The sequence below is a fragment of the Mugil cephalus genome, chromosome 16, assembly GCF_022458985.1.
Source record: "Mugil cephalus isolate CIBA_MC_2020 chromosome 16, CIBA_Mcephalus_1.1, whole genome shotgun sequence".
Taxonomy (NCBI): domain Eukaryota; kingdom Metazoa; phylum Chordata; class Actinopteri; order Mugiliformes; family Mugilidae; genus Mugil; species Mugil cephalus.
In genome coordinates this window covers 11,056,789-11,072,956 of record NC_061785.1, presented here as the reverse complement: position 1 = coordinate 11,072,956, position 16,168 = coordinate 11,056,789, and the positions used below count along the sequence as shown (strand labels likewise).

The 16,168-nt window shown below is 41.8% G+C and overlaps 1 protein-coding gene across 2 annotated transcripts in view; it reads right to left on the bottom strand.

The window, feature by feature from the left end:
- LOC125022127 (ankyrin-3-like) overlaps nt 1-16,168 on the bottom strand; it is a 149,821-nt gene that overhangs the window by 107,805 nt on the left and 25,848 nt on the right. The gene's annotated exons all lie outside the window — the stretch shown is intronic.

Below are 16,168 nucleotides of genomic sequence, written 5' to 3'. Positions count from 1 at the left end.
AGAATCATACCTTGAGGGCAATTAGCTACTTTCCAGGAAGCATTAAGAGTCTGCTTTAAAGTCATGAAAAGCTTCATGATTGTTTCATGATTCATTTTGTGAATAAAATCACACCAACAACAACTCGTTTACACCTCCCAGTCAGTGCATATGTTCAGGATGGCTGCACGTTTTTATTTATTTATTTTTTTGTCTTATTAGGCATTTCCAACATGAGTGTGTGTGTGAGAGAGATGAGTGCTGGTATGAGATCATGTCTGTGGACTGCAGCCTTTGAATATTAACAACATGGGAGAGGGGATGGGACTGTAGTCCATGATATGGACATGTGAGCGCAGAGAAGGCTTGCGATTGGCTCCCTGGGTTGTAAGAGAGCAGCGATTGGCTGTTTTGCAAAGGGAGGTCCGGCCTCCAAAAAGACAATAACAAAGAGGAGAGGAGAGGATGTCTCAATGCAAGCAAACAGCGTATTTTATTTCTATATTGCTTGTATTTCATGAACACGCACCCCAAAATAAATCACCAGCACATTTCCTTTGTCATAAGGAATAACGAGGCCGAGGATATTTCACGTAAGATAGTAAAATTATTTTCATTATGCCTGAGGATGACACTAGAGGGAAGCTGTTGATATCACCTACAGTCTGTGTTCTGTATGTTACATTTACGTAACCTTTTAAGTGTGACAGCAAAGCTGCTCTACAGCTTGTGGCCCAGATATTTGCCTCTGGGTGAGAGGCAGTGACTGAAGATACACTCTAATGGCATTCGCTGCTGCATCCAGTGGACAGAAAACAAACAGCACTCACCAGCACACGACGGCTAAGAATCTTGTAATGAAATCTAATCTCCCACTAATAACGGTGAAGATCATATTCCTGTTCAGATTTCCCAGGAGAGGCAGTTACAGCAGCTATTAAGGCAAGAACCTCGTTTCTTTCTTGGTAGGATTTTAGCACCGTGGCTTTAGAGATTAGAGTTTTTATTGCAGAATTTCCATCAAACTTGGGACAGATATTTATGCTCTGTTACAGCTAAAATGGAACAACTTTTGAGATATCTTACATAGCAGAGACCATTAACAATTGGCTTTGTGGTGAAATACCTGCAAAACAAGTGACTCACGTTGCTTTTAAAGGGCTTTCTGTTTACAAAAGAAAGTCTGTGTGAAGCGGAGGTCCCAGTTCACGAGTTGTTTGTTTTCGGAAACAGTGGACGTGGATGGTCTGATAATATGCTGTAGTTTTGCAGTATAGCATTCTTTGTAAATGTAGAATATGGTTAAAGAAAATGCCTCATTGTTTCATTGAGCCTTGGGATATCCTAAATTAAGATGGTTGGTATCTTGATAAACTGTTAGCCTTTATGGCTACTAGACAACAGCTGCCTAGCACAGCTGTGCTCAAAAAATAAGCGAATAAGCTCAACGTTGAGTGGAACAATCAGAAAACAGAAATATTGCTAGTGTGTGGATGAAGCTAGCTCTTCTTGCCTCTGATGCTCTGAATCTGAAGAAGAAGAAGAAAAAGAAGAAGAAGAAGAAGAAGAAAACAAGATGTGTTTCTAAACATTTGTGGCAACTCTTGTGTTTGTATCACCACTTGCTCCTATTAGCATCTCAATAGAGCCGAGATTAATTCATAATGGAATAATTTTCCCCCCACTGTTGCAGTGCTGCTTACCACATGTTAGCATGTCAACCATCTCAACTAGCACGGCAAACATGGTGAAGAAAGTTTCCTAACTAATGTCATTATGTTGCTACTGCGATCATGTTAGCATGCTAATGTTAGCATTTAGTGTCCACAGCTGCTAGCATGACTGGGAAATTTAACTAAAACGTATTATTCTTAGTCTTATTCTTCAAAGTTAAAAGCAAGCCACTTATGCTAATGTTGTAGAAATTCAGGCATCTCACCTGCAAAGTCCAACCATTTTGAACAGTTTTTCTGCTAACTGCTACACGCTGAAGATCTATTGCTCAGTTTTTAGGTATTCCTGAGTGGTTTAACCCGAAACATGCTCAAACATAAACCTCATTAACATAAAGTATTCCAAGTAAAATGCTCCATAAAGTCAAAAAAATTCCAACCAACCCTATGCCTGAGGCTAATCACAGGCTAAACTCCAGTCACAGCACCGTAATAAGTCATCTGTCAGACGGTGACATCAGCCTGGATTCACTGTGCTAATCCTTCATTATCTCCATCTGTAAGAGGAGCTTATGAATTAGATGTACTAGCCCTTAAAGGCCTCACGTCTGTCCGCGGACTGGGATTAAGAGCAGGTAATTTCTCTGAACATGGATCAGATGTTTAAAACTATTCCAACAAAAGAGGAAGATGTTGAAAGGTTAAAGAGTTTACTGTCTGCAGGAGACCTCTCTGGAGGTGTCTCAGTTTATTTGAGCTGGTGTATCTACTCAAAGCGCAAACAGCACACTCGGGGAAAATGTCAGCGGAGAAGATGCCAGTTGGTTGCATTATTTTTCTGTTTACTTTGTTCTCCTTCCAATCTGGTGCAATTTTCATTCCGGTTACGTTTTTCTTTTTGTCCCTGTGCTCCTGTTGTAACCGCCGCTAATGCTAACCACCGCCTGCAGCAAACTACTCAGTGCACATACCCATGAAGGCGCAGTTAATCAAGTCATGTCTTCCATGGGGGACAAACAATATTGCTCTCTGGTAGGATGAACACAGTCTTTGACCCTGGAGGAGTAATCAGAGTGTAATGTAATCTCATATCATGTATGAAAACATACTTTCCTCAAGTAAACTGTTAACCTGCAACCATAACGACAACCAAAGTCATTAGGACTACGCTTGAATTAGAGCTTTTCTCACCATACGAGCTCATAAATGGCAGAAAGGGTCGATTGCACATGACTAAAACGACAAAACGGCACCTATAAGATCATTTACAGACTTGATATGATATGGGCAGGCAATGTTGTATAATAAGAGAAGTAAGTGGTGGTGGCATAGATCAAATGTCAGGTTTTCAGCTAGGAGACTGGGGTTCCCAATAGGCCCATCACTTTAGCGGTTTGAGTTGGAATAAACTATTTCACAGATGTTCCAACTATTCTTGGCTTCCATGTTGTTGAAATCTCACCTCAGTCTGCAACCACAAGAAGGTGCACGGCTACTCAACAGACTGCATATATTAGACAACCAGTCTCCACTTTCCACCAAAGGCCTGCACAATAGCATTCGGTGGTGGAGCCACAGTATCTATGATGTCCCACCCGCACTTTCACTCGACTGAATCGTGGGCTCGGTGACACAAATGTTTGGTAGAGCCTGGCATCTCAGATGGTAACGGGCTTACATCTGTTAATATCTACACTCGTGTCCATTTGAAACATACTGTTACAGAATTGAAAATTCTACCTCCAGCTGTCACTATGTCACAATAACTACGCAAAACTATGGTGTGTTATGGTGATTTAGTGTGGATTCCAGTGAGGGTTAATGGCCTACACGTCAGCCAGTTTCCAGGGATGTCAACATGCTTTGGGGAGCTGTCACATCATCCATCTTTATAGTCTGAAGTATAAAATGTGACCACAGCTGTAGCAAATCCCAGAGGACAAAACCAGCTAACAAAAAATCGATTGTCTTCTCCTTACCCTATGGTTCACTTGTTCAAAAACATATCACAGAATTTTATGTTTAAAACGTTTTATTATTATTTTTAAAGTTAAATGGGTGGTTTTTAACTCACACAAACACAAAGCACTGTAATTCACTCTTACTTGGCAGTTCCTGAGACAGTATTTAAAAAGCTGATCAAAAAAATGTCAAGCAAACACACACCCGACACCATCTCGCATGCAGGCATATATCCAAATGCGGACAGTTGGTTGTGTTTGTTTGTGCCAAATGGACCATCGATGGGCGGTAAAGCCAACGACCGGAGAGAGGGTGAGGAAGGAAGAACAAACAGCGAGAGTCTGTTTACGCATTTAAGCGTGTGTGCATGTTAAATAAAAATGGGTTCATCTTCCCCAGATGATTAAATATTAGTATTACCTCTTCTGGGATGAATGTGGGTAGTCAACAATGAATTTAAAATTTAAAAAGAAAAGGTTGGGGTGAATAATATCCAAAATGAAAGACATAAATATAAAAACTTACAAGTTAACAATTATTTTTCCTGTGGTGTCTGGCTCCCTCTAGTGGCCAATATAAGCATTTAATGTTTTTCTGGCCTTTCACAGGTACGTATGAAATCTTTTAAACCCTGAGCTTTGAATTATTCATCTTTACTGTGCATGATTGTGTGTTTGCACTAATGAGAGTTGGGTATTTAGTGTAGGTGTCAGTTATGTGTATTCATAAAGAAAATCTTCAATACAGATGCATTTCTTTTTCCCCACCACTTGGTGACAGCAGCCAACAAAGAAAATCAGCAGGTGGATTTCTCTGGCGTTTGTTTTTACTCATGTTACTTTCACCTATATATGAAAAGTAAATATAAAAAGTTAATATTTCAGCAAATTTTCAGGAAACACTTTTCCTCTAAAGCCACTTTTCCTCTTTTTGCTCAGGCTAGTTTAATTTACCTCAGCGTGCGTGGGTGTTTATGCCTTGATGTGATTTACAGTTTAATCGCGTTAGCATTCTGATCCACTGATCCTCTGTGCCTTCCCATCTAATTAAACGCAATTTTCCTTGGTATACTTGTACAAACACAAAGTTAAGACGCGGACACGCTTGGAAACACGGACGCTTTCCCTTGAAGAAGAGGAAGTTTTTAAACATTGAACCGGGATCAAAGTTGTTCTTAGAATGTGTTTCAACCTGCCCAGAGCACCAGCTGGGTGAGGATTATTATTAACAACAGCACGTTAGGAAATAATCAAATAATGTGATGTTCCATTAAAGTATTCCTCGTGGAGTTACTTTGAGAGAGTTTCAGGGACTTAGTCCTGAGCGGCCGTGATCCATTTAGAGCCCACGCTGCAGTTGGAAACCTCTCCAACCCGTTGATTGAATTCAAACGGATCCATAACAGATAACCCACTCATTTGCCCTGCAACAATATCCTGATTCAACAGGAAAGCACATCAAATTAGACGCAATTTAGATCATTGTGACATTCAGCTTCAGTGGGACTCTAAACTCTTCTTAGAAACTTTGCCAGGAATGGGTGCTGAGAACTTTATCAATGCCTTATCTTAACACCAGTAAAACCTAAGTACTGAGCACCTGAAGACTCAAATCATTTTGATAAGGACTGGGGGAGGTGAAAAGTACAATATTAAACTGTTTTAATTACTAAATAATTTAAGAAATAATAAGCTAAGACGGACTTTTATTGTTTTGATATAACTCGGCCTCTGTCTCCATGGCTGTCTGATGCTCTCTATAACTCTCTCTTACCGTCTCTGTAGCTCTCACACACTTAATTTCATCCACTCTCTCTACACTGACAAAGCAGAATCCGGACACCTGACGGAGTTTACAGCAAATGGATCTAAGCTAGATAAGGATACGTATATCAACATAACACAGTGTGCTTCATTAAAGTAACCGGCGGACTACGGCTGAAGTCTGCTGGCCTGCAGGGTCATTCAGGCAGATTAGATCATATTCAGAGCAGAGGGAGGTTGGATGTGCCTGGCTCTGACTTTTTATAAAAAATAATAATAAAAAAAAAAAAAAAAATGAAGATAAATGTCCATTAAGAACCAGGCTGGGCGCATGTGGGCAGAGTGCTGTAATGGTCGCCATCGTGCATTAACCATGCTCCTTCAGCCCTCCATTAGCACTGCAGCCTTCTCAAATGTCAAAGCAGGACAGAATAATCACATTTGAACTCAAATCTACTGCAAATGACCTCTGGTCCGGACCCATCCCTGTGGCGTGAGATCGTGGAACAGATGTTGTTGTTTTAGTTGTAGTTTTCTAGAATGTTTCTATTTTTTTTTATATACGGCTTCTGACGTACAAACATGCATTTAAGAGAAACCAAAGACAAAGCTAAAAGAACTGTGGAACATGTTGCTATATAAATACTGAATGTAAAAAAAAATCCAGTTTACCAAGTTAACATTATAGACTATTTCTTAAATCGATTATTGAAGTTTGATTCTGGCGCCCCCAAGTGGTCACCATGTTTACATAAGAATAGCAAACAATCTGTTCACAGCTCTGATAAACTTAATCGTAAAAAGGAGGCAGAATTCATCTCTCACCCAAATCCTCTTAACTGGTTCCAATTGGCCACCGATCTAATCAGGACCAATCAAGGAGGCGCTACTAAAAGAGGTGCGCGCGAAGATAAGGGTCACCATGGAGACTGATGAGGCCGGCTGCAGCTCTACAAGTGAGCCTGAGATAAACGGACTGAAAGGACGGAGGGGAGCGCCCCAACGTGTCAGAATGTGTCAGGACATTTCAATACAGACGTCTTCGGCTCCTCTATAATGAGAGCTGAGAGATTTCGGGGACACAAAGGAAAGGTCAGCTTCGTCAAAACTGCAAAACCCGCGCCGGGACTGAAGTGACTAAAGCTTGCGCGCTAATGGTCAGTGAATGTCTCACCAGCTTTTACCTGCCGACATCCCAAGACAAAAGAGGGTACAGCTCACAGCCTGAGAACAAAGGGCGGCAAATGAGGGCTGAGACCACAGTGACGAGGGGGGGGGGGGGCACACACCATCACAGCCACTTACCTGGGGGGGGGGAGAGAGAGAGGGGGAGAGAGAGAGGGAATGTAAGTGAATGTAAGTGTACCTATAATGTTTACATCTGTCTGTTAGGGCGCTCATTTATTTATCTGTGTCTGTCTGACTGGGGTCAACTTCAGTCTCCTGCTGGCGCTCTGCCAGCTGTCTCCTAGGCAACCGGATACACGAGCCACAAATAGCACTTGGAGCAGAGTATCCCTTCGCCGCGCCGGGGCCATATCAAACCACATCACACTCCTTCACATCCCTCCACAGCGACAGATAGATCGCACGGAGGAACGGTTTTGCCCGATTAATCGTTTAAATGATTTGGAAAGAAAGAATTTCAAACACGGGGGTTGATTTTTTTTTTCTTCTTTTTTTCTCCAGCCACAGGTGTTTAGTTAATGAACAAAACACATGTGTCTATGCGGCATATGCGGAAAATGAGCGAATACACAAAGCACAGAGCATGTGTATTTTGCTTGTTATCACTCAATATAGTTGCATGAATCTACATGGACATTATTGTACCACTAATAATCTGAGTAAAAATGCCTTGTATATTAATCCACGTCTTTCCACGTCATAGCTGTGCATTTAATAATCTTAAAACAACAACGTCTATTTTACGTTTTTACAATAACAGCCGCCCTAGCTTTAAAAGATAAGGTACAAATTCTGGGTCCACACTGAGTGGGAAAGTCTACTGGGCCACCTCATTACAAAAGATTTCTTTTTTTAGTCGAGTTACAAATGAGACGACACTCAATACATTTTTCAGGCTCAACAGCACTGCAGAAGTCCCACTTATCACTGGAGTAATGACTAAACCTCAAAAAAAAAAAAAAAAAGCCTCCTCAAGGATCATCTGAAATTACACCGGATTTAAACGTCGCATTACGCTTTCATCTGGTCGTCTTCGGAGATCAAAACCTAATGTAGCCGACTCTGTTTGTGAGCGTGTGTTCGTGTGTGTGTGTGTGTGTGTGTGTGTGTGTGTGTGTTGGAGCTAGTGTAATCCATGTGGAATGATAACCCCCCCTGACATTATAAAGGTTAATTAGTCGTGAACTTTCCATTATAGATACTGATAGCTCATTCTAATCCGCGTACACACACGCGGCGCTTGTATTTTCTGGATTCCCTCACACAAACACGCATAAGGAGCATGCTGGAGCTCAACAGGATGCAGCCACTTCAGGACGGGTTTCCTGACCTAGCTCTGGTGGGCATGCTCAGTGGAGCTTTGTAAATGACCCTGGCGTCGACACCTTGGCAGGCTGTCATGGCAACACATCAAGTAGCAGGCATGTGGCCGCTGGCAGGAGGAGGATGGATGGATGGATGGAGAGGAGGAAAGGACGGAGAAGAGAGTAGTAGGAGGTAAATAAAAGAGTGATGGGGGCTGAAAGACAAATGGCAAACGATGATAAAAAAAAAATAATAATAAAAGAAACAGGAAAATATGTAACAGAATAAAGGAGCATATAAATAAATAGGTTATGGGGTCTGGAGGTGTCAATCAACACATCTGGTTGATCATTTATCCCTATTTGATTATGTTTTACTAGGCTATATTTAAGATAAGTCTAATACAGCACAATAAGAAACAGCTACGGCTTATTATAGTTTATCTCTCTGGAAATTTCATTACAAAAAAAAATAAATGAGTAATCAAACGTGTACCTAAGACAACCACTCTTGTGTTACCGCTAGCAACAAAGAAGATGCCTGGACTAAAGAGTCGCACTTGAACACACCACAGAGACCACACCCTGCTGGCACATTCACCGATCAGGCACAACATTATGACCACAGGATGCAGCCTGACACAGACACACACACACAGAAACGTTCTGGGAACAAGTTAAAAAACAAAAAAACGTGAAAAACAGCACAAGGTCGACCTGGCTTCCAAATTCATGACGACAAATTGTGGGATGACCCACAGAGGCCCCTCCCCTCAACAAAAAGGACCCAAAGATCACACCAACAACATTTTTTTCCCCAGACACCACAGGTCACCCTCAGAAGGCCCGTGTCCATTTTCTGATGAGTCACAACTCTTTTCGGAGGCACAAGGTAGACCTACACAATATTAGGTAGGTGGTCATAATGTTATGCCTGGTCAGTGTATGTCATCAATATGCGTTCTTGTCTGGACCTGTGAATCATCATTATTCATTGCCTCAGTGTAGCTCCAATTCAAAGTACGCATCTGACAAAGTACAATCCAAACACCCAGATGTGTTTGCCTTGCCACGGCCAATTTATTGAGGATGCGTTGGTAGGTAAACATGTGGACTTGCGACGGTCAAGCATCCCAGAATGCAATTTGTGCAGTGCCATTAATTACACTGCTTCCCCAAATGCAGACTGATCTCCTGCGTCCTCCAGGTTCCGTACTTCAGTACCAAACCCATGAAGTCAGAACCACAGAGTATCCACATCTGACATTTACATCCATGGAAACAGCTCCTGGTATATGTCTCTCCACGTTGCAACAGACCAGAGTTTAAAATCTGGTGTCATGAGAACATCAGAGGCAGAGTTGGCTGCGGCAGCTAGGAATAAAGTATTATTAAGTGTATTGCTGCCAGAGAGGAAATAAATGTGTGACATTAAAACAAATCTTCAGGCTGCAGAAACACTCCAGGGTTCAAACCATCTGTTGAGCGTGCTAAGACGAGCGGCCCAAAACACTGTCACAGAAAGCGTGAGAACATACAAGCTGAGAGAGAACAACGAGGTAAACGCAGGGTGTTTCTATATATATATAATTTATTTTCTTATTTAAACATATCACAACCTACAGAAGGGATGGGGGTCACTGCAGTTCACACGACAAGGTCACATTTAGACACTTGCATTAATATCATACTGTCAGAATGTGGTGTTTGCACCTATTTATGCTTGAACTGTGTAATAAGCCAATTCCTTTATTGCATATGTGAGTTGTTTTTGTGCTGATACTGGTGTGTGTGTGTGTGTGTGTGTGCGTGCGTACCCAAGTGATGGAGACGAATGGACCGAAGCAGTAAAGAGAGCAAGAGAGGACACGCTTGCTTCTTTGATGATGTCCTGTAAGTGTTCATGACACACGCTGTTGTGGTGTAACGTGACATGATGGATGGTGTTGCGATTAACTGTAAGCATACATGGTCTTAGTAGCTCACACACACACACACACACACACACACACACACACACACACACACACACACACACACACACATGCAGACAATGATGACGTGCGTCTCAGTGTGTGTGAGGAACAGTCTGGGTATTTCCAGCAGGCGATCTGCCAGTACGCTCAGTGCTCCGGTTCAGAAACCCCTTGTTCATCTGTCTTTCCTCATCCTATCAAATCATTACACCACTTCCTTTTTCTTCCCGTCTTCTTCTTGTCTTTCATTCTTCTCCATCTACAGTAAACCGTTAACCCTTTGCATCCGAGTGACAGTGCTGTCACAGAAACCATTGTCACTCTTAAGGGTCGCGGACCAAGCAACAGGCTACGAGACATTTCTAACAGAAGAAAGGGGACATGAAGCTACAAGCTGGCACTTGTTTAAACCGAGCAACTTCATTTTAATAAGATGACGACATAAACGCAAACCCTTGAGCAACACTTCAACGGCTCGAAATGTGAACACGGCGGCAGAGTCAAACTCAAACAAACAGCCATTCACTGTATAAATACGGACCACGTCTGGCCACTTTCTCGCACCGATCAAACTGACGTTATTTTCCCGGGGATACGGGCAACGCCATCTTGGGGCCGGAGTCTGCGTAGTGCGGTCCGAAAGCGAAGCCACGTCAGGTCACGATATAAATGACCCGATCACACTACCACCTGACACACTCACATTTTTGTTTATACATTTAATACTACGCTCTGAACTACCTTCGCCAATTACAAGGAAATGTTGGATTATACAGTGATTTTTTGGACTTATTCCCACTTTACGGAGTGGTTGCCACGGCAGCTGGCAGTCACCATTATGTCACATCCTGTTTCTTCCATAGCTCGACACTTGAACATGCATCAGCCATTCTTGAAAACGTGACATGTATTATAGTGTTTTGGTCTGGCACAAGTCCCATCCACTAACATGGAAGGGGCGGAGCTTATGACCTATACTCTCAGCCAGTCACCAGGGGGAGCTCTATTTGCTTTGGCTTCACTTTTTCATCCATTGTATCAACTCATGAATAGTTTACACTTCCTGTTTACATACAGCAAAGGTGTATGGGAACCATGTCGTCAGTAACACATCCGTCCCATTTGGAAATAAACACGCACAACAAAAAATACTTTAAAATCATCAAGATTTTTTTTTTCAAAATATGGACTCAAATATTATTCAGACATTATATTATTTAGCCAAGAGATTTCGCTTTCACCTTCGTGCAGCCTACTACATTCTATATTTTTCGAATGCAGCGACATAATGTTGAAATATCACATCCCGGGTGGTCGACATTCTTCTCACCCACAGCAGTCACACTTCAGTTCAGCTTAGCTCGAAGCTCTTAGGTGAAGATGACATGTCAAAGACTTCAGCTTTGTGGAAAGACTTCAAATTGAGTGATGACAGGGCAAAGGCAGGGGAGTCAGATACAAAAGTGCCCTACCATGGTGGGATTACAAGCATGTTAAGTCCCATGAATGATGTATGTACACAGCAAGTTGTCAAGCGTGACAGTGATAAAAAAAAAAAAAAACTGAGGCCAGTAGCTAGCGAGATTATCTATGAAGATTATCAGTCATCCAGTATATCCAAAAATATCCAAAAAAACAACAAAAAAACAAGGTAAAATAAGGACAGATGGCCTCGTAGAGTTTTTTGATGATGTTTCATCCAAGTAGCTTCTTTAATTGTAAAAAGAAGCTACTGGGGTCTAAATAGAAACACAATGTGAGTTTTATACACCTGAAACTAACATGACGAGAGTTTATTAATAACCAGGTAATTACTGGAACTGGAGGATTGTGTTATTTATCTTCCAAAATGAACAACCTATTCAGGGACTGAAACGCACCTAGAGAGTTTCTTGGTGTTAATCGGTCATTAAAGAACCACTAACAGGAGAAAGGAAGACATCGACTCTCTCTGTAGAATTGTAGAAGCTAGTGTTGATGCGTCTTCAAGCAAAACTCGCATTTGTTTTTAGACTTAACTTAAGTAATGTTTGTTGTCCTGCTCCCATGACGGAGCTGCTGTTGTTCAGGATTTAAACAGTAAAGTTACACATGATTAAAAAGATCAAGTTTAGTTCCAATCAGTCCAAATAGTTAAAATTCTAACAATAATTCAATTAAACAAAAGACAGCAGAGCTATTCCAGTCATCGCAGACGGAATTAACAAATATCCACCGTCGATTTTTACTGAACATCCAGAGCCAGATCCAAAGTCTCCATCCACATTTAGAGTAAGGGGAGGATTAATACCACCCTCGGGTCTGTATACTGAAAATAAAACCACAGCTGCAGAAACTGGGGAAGAGAGCAACCCTGAATCAGTTTGAATGTGTTTTTGTGCTCATCTAAGCTAGCCAGTTGCAGAAAATGTAGCAGACATTTCAACAACAAACATTTAAGTGACTTTTCTTTTGATACAGCGAGTGATCCTGAAACCAAACACCCTGAAAGGAAAAGCCAAGCTAAGACTTCTAATCCAATTCACACAAGAGCAACTACATCAAATCCAATGTGCTTCAATACCCTGATATACCCGAGTCAGTAAAAACTAGCTCTAAATGTAGCGAAAGCAGACGGGAGGAGACGAGAGGAGAGGGAGGTGAGGTAATGGTGGATGAGGAGGGGGGGGGCAAAGAACAAGAAAGAAAAGAGGAAGCTGCACACACATGTAAACAACATAGGGAGGCCGAGAGAGAATCCAAGGAAATATGGAGGAACAGGGAGACAGGGAAAGACTCGATGGTGCACGGAGACAAATATGAATGAAAAGAGATGGATGTCTCCCTGAAAACGATTACATCACCCCTCTTCACACTCCTGTTGCCATGGCTACAGAGTCATAGCAGCCAAATCATACTACCGTCTGACACTTTCACTTAGCCCTGACGCGAGCTCCTCCCCTGAACTCCAGGCTTTGTGCATTTTCGAGCGTGTGAGACTTGTCTGGTCCGCCTATTCCTGGCTTTTCAATAAGACGCGGTCTACTTTCTGACTCTCGTGTTTTACCCCAAGGCCACTGGAAGTCTAGCCTGGTGTGGGATTTCATTATGGGGCAGGTAAAGAGAAAAAATACCTCTTATAATCAATCTGAGCCATTTTGTCATAAACAAATTAAACTCAGTGGTGTTACTCACCTATTCCTTTTTATTTTTTATTTTTTTTTACTTTATTGTGCATTTCATCCATTAAATTAGGTAAGTAATCCATTTTATTCAGCTTTACCTTATTTTCAGGCTTTGACGAAACATTTTGGAGTTAGCTTTACAGTTAGCATAGATTGCTACGTTTACATTGACTTCAAGGTGACTTAAATCATCCTTATAAAAGGAATAAATAAAATAAAATGCCTCAAAAACATCATTCAGAATAGAACTTTTACAAAAAAGTGGTTCGGCCCGTTGTGGAACATCAAATCTGATGGAAATATAACAGAAGAGGAAGATTGTTGTCCTCCCAAACTTAATTAAAATGAAAGAAGATGACCGAGATGGAGCCACACCATTGAAAGTTGCAGCCCACACAGATTAAAGAGCTTCATCCGTCTTTTAAACTTGTTTGAACAACTGGTTGTTCTTCTCCCTCCGTGTTTCTGTTCCTCCTGGAAGCCTGTCTCGAGATGTTTATCGCACGAAAGAATAGATTTATTTTAACCTTCCGATCAAATGTTTGCGCGGTTATTAGGAGCTAACGTTTTCCCGCCTAACAGATTATCAAAGGCTTACGCCACCCCTCTCAAACCTGCGCCCGATCAAGGTCGCTCTGTTTCCCTACTCAGGTGGTCACGCAGAGGCATTTCTGTTCGGATTATCTGGGGAATACTGAGAGACGTTGATGACTCACTGTCATAAGGATGAGCTCACGCTACTTTTGTTTGGGCCCAGAGTGATCACGTGGACAAAAATAACACACACGCAGGTGGTTCTGTGCAGTCTCACAATCTGCAACGTGTGGCACATTATGTACACAGGCCCACCAAAGCGAAAGCAAACGTGTTAGTGGAAAAAAAACACTGGAGGGTGCGCAGAATCAAACAACACAACCATCGCTACATAATGTTTATGGGTCTGGGTTGCTGAACAATGGAAAATGACTACTATACTAAAAGGCTACAGGGGCCTTTACAGGAACATTTATTAAATAATTCATACTCTTTCCTGCTGGAATTTTTTCCCCCTACTTTTTCATTATCATGTAACAACCTCACAGATTTATCTTATGTCCAGCCGGCTGGGAACTGCACTCTACAGCCGAGACGGTCTGAATCCGAGTAAAGCTACTGTAATGCTGGTGCAGGTATTGAACAGTGATCTATAGCTGACACTCTGCCAGCTTTTCTGCAAACCGTGGCTCCTTCTGAGGGTCCCGCTGCTTAGTCAGTCCTTCCGACATTAAGCTAATTCGCCGGCTATATGGTGTTTTTGCCCATTTTACATTTCTCCGCACTCTCTGACATCGAGTAATACCGGAGGAAGCTTCCTCTCAGCAATAACCGTACTCACCGCTGGGATTTATTGCATTTATATCTGCTGCGGCGGCTCCACACGCCAAACTAAGATCAAAACTGAAGTGTTTGTTTTTAATATGCTGAAATGTGTCTTGGGAATACGCTATCAAAATGACTTCGAGTTCAATATGTTAAGAGCGCACAAACTCGCAAAAGCCGCGCTCGCCTTCGCATCTGGAGCTGATGTAGTTTAACCAATTCTTGTCACAACTGAGCCACGGACTGAACGCCTAACTTACTGCTGTATCGGCTGTGTTGACGTTATTATTTAAAGAAAACATGGTGAACATGGCCTCCATTGTTCAACATGCGACTGAACTGTTTGAATTTGCGATTTCCATGGCTTATATTTCTCCCCAAATTGCCTCCGTTTGTTTGTGTTGTGACACCACTACTGACACCACTACTGTGAGACGTTTTTTTTTTTTTTTTTTTTTGTCGAGTATAATGTTGAGGAAGACAAAAAGAAAAAAACTGTCTGCAACTAACAAACTGCTATCTTTCCATCGCTTAATTTGCTTATCGTACGGAACAGACTGACTGAATGCGTCGGATTCTTTTTTTCATTTTTAATTTACCGTAAGGTGACCGGATTTCTGGAATTAAAGTCATTTACAGCAGAAGAAACAGGGACAATTACGGTTTCAGTTATTTTGACACATGTATTCACAATTAAACATACTTCAGCTCCTATGTCTGTAATGTCAATAGCAGCGCGACCGGCTACCGTAGTAACTGTTGTTATAGTCTGTGCGCAACATTTTCTTCCTCCTTCACAAAGCGCTAAAATCGGGGACAGCTTTAGCCAGGGGACAGCTCATCCACAACGGGGACTGTCGCCAGACATCGGGGACGTCTGGTCACCCTGATTTACCGGAAGACGTGGCTGCCTCCAAACTGAAAACCATGGTTTTATAATAAATAAATAAATTAATAAAAAACAAGGGTATATTGTATTGTTGGTCAAAACTGATGAAGGCACAGGTATACAATTTGAAATTTAGAGAAGGAAAACGAGAATGGTGCACTATTTTGTCCAAAGAATTACAAAAGAAGTATTGTCACACAGCAACCCAGTAATCAATAAATCAAAACTCTTATCTATGACAAGAACAAAACCACTAGATCAAGACAGGCAGCTCTTCTTCTTCTGTTATATTTCCATTTGAAGCTCCGCAGTGAGCAGATCCACTTTCCTCCCAAAAAAGCTCTATTGTGATTGAAGCTTTGGGAGCATGTACACACATAAATCTTCTCAGATCCTTTTATTTAGTTTCCCCGTAATCAGTTAAGTTGTATTCTCTAATCAGAGTCGCTCAAGTTGAAGAAATACATTCAAGTAAATGGAGTGAGATCAATAAAGTAAAACACTGTTAATTGACTTTTAAAACGTAGTAAAAAAGGACGATGTATAACCGCAAATGGACACTGCACAGATTTCTGCTTTGCTGAGGATTAAGAGTTGTTTAAAGCACAGATCCTAGAGGAAGAAAAAAAAAAGAGCTGCAGTCCTGGGTCCCAGTCAACTGCTGAGCAAGGCAAACACAGCAAAGTACAACTGGAACCGAATCACAGAGTCCAGGCCAATAAGTTGTACTATCTCACTTTGTTTCTTCCACTTTCACTCATCACTTGCAGTGCGCCCCCTCTTTGTGTCTATATGTGCGAGGGAGAGATGGTGGTGGTAGTGGGGGGGGGGACAGTACACCGAGGGAACCATGCTATCAGAGCAGGGCTTCATCCTGTTCCTGTGAAGCGAGAGAAAGAGAGCCAAGCGCA